The following is a 5,005-nucleotide window of genomic DNA, read 5'->3' as shown; positions in this document are numbered from 1 at the left end:
TATTTTTCTTGCCAAAAATGACAATCGTTTCGCTAGATAAGACCATTATTCCTTGTTTGGGATCGTTTAGAGTCCTTTGAAACTGCATTTTTAAACTGCAATTAAACTGTTAAGTGTTGAGGTCCATTAAAGTTCATTGAAATGCGAAAAATCCTGGAATGTTTTCCTCAAAAAACATAATTTCTTCTCGACTGAACAAAGAATGACATCAACATTTTGGATGACATGGTGGTGAGTAAATTATCTGGTTTATTTTTTTTTTTAAGAAAATGGACTAATCCTTTAAGCCTTGTCTGGGATACCTCCACTAAACATGATATTCACAATATAGCATACAATATTGCATTGTCATTGCACCTGTAGAGTGCAGAATGACCTTTAGGCTGTCAGCGTGATTTCAGTCAAACTGTAAAAGTGGAAGTAAAGGCAAAAGTTTTCATGTGGCAGCACACTTCAGTCTCTCTGGGCATCTAGGGTCACTAATAAGGAGATGTTTATGCAGAGAGAGTCAGAATCTTGCTGTCTTTTCCCCTGCATTTCTCTGTTTTCAATTATTTACAGATTTTGAGGAGGAGAGATGAAGAGAAAAAAAGAAGGAACTCAAGCTTTTGGACGTTTCTCGATGCCTAACTGCACTTTTCTCAGAAACATCATGCATATTTAAAGTTAATAAAGCCTATTCCTTACCTTTTATCCAGACTTCTTAATGTTGCATACGAGAAAGCGAGAAACATCAGAGCTCAACTCGGAGGCATCGGCTGTGTCCTCCGGTTCAGTTCCAGTGTGACGGGTCGGACTTCATCCGTACAACATCATTAATACACTAACGGGAGAAAAACAGAATAACACGGGACATCTAAATGTAGAGATGCTGTTTGGCTCCGAGTGGACTAGGCTGCTAACAGACATCACATGCTGAGTTGTAAAACATGCATCTTTTGGGATTGTTGTGGTTTTTGTGCAATGATCATTCAAAAGCAGTGTGACAAAGGGAAAACCATTAACAGTAAACGTCTGAACTTGAAATTTGGAGAAAGTAAAAGATCAGGGCCCATATTCACAAAACATTTTATCTTACTACTAAATCCCAAAGAAAAGTCTGCTTTTTACGTTTATGTAAACGTACGCACATGGTCGAATGCATAAGCCTTGCAAAGTATAGTTTATTTGACTCAAACGTGTACAGTACAGAGCAGGGCCGCATTGGCCATTGGGAGGACCAGGAGAATCCCCAGTGGGCTGGTCTGTTTTTTTGGCCATGAGGCCCGGTGTTGTTATGCCACCGGGTTGAAAATTGCTGTCCTTAAGCTGCCAGCACTCACAATATTAACCAGCCTCACTTCTGTAATTTGCGGGTGGGAGATGTCCCCACCTCTTTATGCCCAAGTTGATTGCATCCCGAGTCCCAACCAGAAGAATTCTGGCATAAGGGTCCATTAACACCTAAAACGCATGGAAAACGCAGGACGCGTCGTTTCTTTTCAAAGCGCTCATCTGTGAACACGAGTTTTGTTTCTGCTGAAATCCTGATATATAAACGCGATTTATATTCGTCTGACAAAATCACTATACATTTACATTAAAGCCTTACCGTTGTTGCTTTTCTCATTATGTCTTGTTTTGTTATGAGCTTTTTATTTTAAATGTGAGTTTTATTTTATATCGCGTAGTTACACATAGTTACTACAAAACATGTGCGCAGCGCGGGCATATAGCCTACAGCATGATAGAGAGGGAGAGAATGCGCGCGCGTGTGGGAAACACTAATGCTAACCTTTCGTCAAGTCATGATAAACTCGATCAGTCTTCTCTGTCAGTAACATCCGTGACTGTTGATGTTTACGAAAAAAGAAAGTATACGGAGCAACAGACTTTGAAAACACCGTCACCTTTTCAGGTATGTTAGAGAGAGACGTGCGTGCGCTTCATGCAAGATATGGAAGGAGAGAGAGCGCGCGCAGTAAATTAAGCCGAACAGTAAAATATAAATGTGCGCACTCAGTTGGATAATTGTAAACGTGCAAACACAGACAGAAAAGACATGCCATCGTGGAAATAAGAGAAATAACATATTGAGGGCTATGTAGTTTGTTTAATAAAATAACAAATTGTTCTCTGGTGCTATAAAGAAAATCAAATCAAATTTACTTGACCTTCAAGGGGGGCGGGTCGAGCCGTTAGGAGGGCGGGGCGCCCCCCTTATATAATGGTAGGAGAAACACTGCATAAAAATGGACCATACTTCGGCCTTAGCGCGCAGTAACATCATTACTCCATCTCACTGAGTTTGAGCGAGAGGGGGAGGAGTCAGGAGTGATGATGTTACTGAGCAACGAGGTTAATGTGCTGCAAACTAAGTGCTCGCCCACCATATAATAAAGTTCTCATTTTTTATACGCTTAAAAAATCGCCACATTTTATTTTGGTAAATTCATCCCTGTTTGGATCCTAAGGAATGAATGGGGCTAGACTAAATGCTAACACATATAGAACCCGCTGTAAAGATTAAGTGCACGCATTGAAAAAAGATAGGGATGTATTTATTATAGATCCAACTATGTGCAGATATAACTAATATTTTTTAGGGTGTATAATTTTAACATTTGAATACACAAACATGCAGACAACAGACATGCTTTTCCTTACACCATCACCTACCAGGAACGGCAGATCAACAGTAGACTTTAAAGCAACTTGATTAAAGGACAAGTTCGGTATTTTACACTTAAAGCGCTGTTTTCAGATTGTTTATGATGAAATAGAACGGTTTTGACTGAAATTTGGACATATTATGTTGGCCTGAGAATTTTCGGGTGTTTGCTGTATCACCTCCCACCTCTACAATGGGTGCACAGGTGCACTGGAACAATCCTTCCCAAAATGCATCAAGCCTTCGTCCACAAAGACGTGAAACTCACCGAGCGGCCAGGGGCGCCCACCGACACGCTCACACAAAAACCGCCGCAAAAGACGCGTTCCAACAGGTTTTATCGTAGTTTTTGTCCATCTCCATTGACTTGTATTAGCTGTGAGGTATTACTCCGCGCGGGAACGTTGTTTGTATTCTTGCAATTGGCAAAGGTGGATTATCGCCACCAACTGGGCTGGAGTGTCTATTATTCAAGCTATCAACGGAAGAATATACGGGTGTGAGGCGTTTGGAAAAATAGGTCCACAAGTTTACAACGAATGGTAAAACACCTGTTGGAAAGCATCTTTTGTAGCGATTTTTGTGCGAGCATATCAGTGAACACCCCTGACCACTCGCTGAGTTTGACGTCTTTGTAAACGAAAGTTTAATGCATTTTAGGAAGGATTGTTCCAGTGCACCTATACAGTCATTGTAGAGGTGGGACGTGAAACAATAAACACCCGAAAATTCTCGGGGCAGCCGCATATGTCGAAATTTCAGTCAAAACCGTTTTATTTCATCATAAACAATCTGAAAACAGGGCTTTAAGTGTAAAATACCGAACTTGTCCTTTAAATATATTGAATTAATAAGTCATTTAAACTTTTTTGACTAGTAATTGTGCATTCACACCAGACGCATTCACACCAGATGCGGAAGAGGCAGCAAGTGCAAGTAATTTACATGTTAAGTCAATGCAAAGAAGCGAATAGGCATCCTGCGGCGCGCTAAGCGCAAATAGCCCATTCCGCATGAATTGAGCATTGAAGCGTGATCCGCGGAGTTGAAAAATCGGAACTTTGACAGATTTTCGCGCCACGTTAACCAATCAGGAGCTTGCAATAGCAGTGACGTGATTACAGGAAGCGAGCGGAGGCAGAAAAACAAAACAACAATGAAGAACAGTCATCATGGCTACACGAGACGACATCTTACTTTTACAGGAATTCAAAGGATCTTGTTTGGAAAAAAAGTGAGTGAGGAGGTCGAACAATCTGGTAAGTTTACTCAATTTGAGCTATAAGCCCCTCCCATGACGCAGATTTACACGTGAATGTTTTGAATGACTAGAATTTCATGAAGCGAGTAAACTCAAAATGTTTAAGCATCCAACTACACGCAAATAGTGCAGTTTTGCCGCGTCTGGTGTGAATGCACAGTTATGCTTCGTTTACACCAACCGCGTTTCAGGCTTCAAAATCGCGTCTACCGCGCCATTTGCCGCTTGAACAGTTTGAATGCATTCGCGCGTCTAGATAGAAGTAGACACGCGGAAAAAGCAAGCATTTGACGCGCGTCAGAGGCAAACTCCGCTTCTTGTGGGAGGGGCAAGTGCTATGCGGTTGTCTGTTGGCAAGATGGCTGATGTTGATTGTGCATTTATTGAGAGAGTTACCAATTTGTATTTGGTAACCTTACTATAGGGGGAAAAGAACAGCGTGGGTAGATAAACGTCACGTGACTCAAAAGTAAAATGTGTATTACAACTTACCAGGTTGCCCGATGTCCTCACTGACACTCTTCCAAGCGAGGTCCTTTTTATTCCTGTCTCTATAGAAATAATAGCTTCGGGTGACTGCTCACGGACAATATCAAGCGTTCCTTCAGGTTGAATGAGTGACTTTGGGCACGGCTGCCGCCACAGCAGCAAGCAGGCTCCTGATTGGTCAATGTGGCGCGAAATTCCGCCAAAGTTAAAATTTTTCAACTCGGGCGTCAGCCGTATATTCACGTCAAACGCAAAATGCACTAAAAGCACCATTCCTGCGTACTGCGCCGGGCGCTCAATTCGCGCAAACTAGACGCGTGAATGAGGCGGAAACACGTCTTATGCGCCAAATGACGTCCAGCCGTGCGTCAACGCGTCTTCACATTGACTTAACATTGAAATCACTCGCGCTTCACGCCTCTTCCGCGTCTGGTGTAAACGCAGCATTAGAATTGATAAATTATAAAAATAAAGTTGTAATAACTTAAGCCCATTCAACTTTTTTTTTAATTTATACCAACTCCTCACTAGTCAAGAAAGTTGAAATAACTTGTTATTTATAATAATATGCAACAAGGAATTTTTTACAACATACCAGGTGACCA

Source organism: Misgurnus anguillicaudatus, chromosome 1 (assembly GCF_027580225.2).
Source record: "Misgurnus anguillicaudatus chromosome 1, ASM2758022v2, whole genome shotgun sequence".
NCBI classification, from domain to species: domain Eukaryota; kingdom Metazoa; phylum Chordata; class Actinopteri; order Cypriniformes; family Cobitidae; genus Misgurnus; species Misgurnus anguillicaudatus.
The sequence above is the reverse complement of the archived record's forward strand: the minus strand, read 5'-3'. Positions refer to the sequence as shown.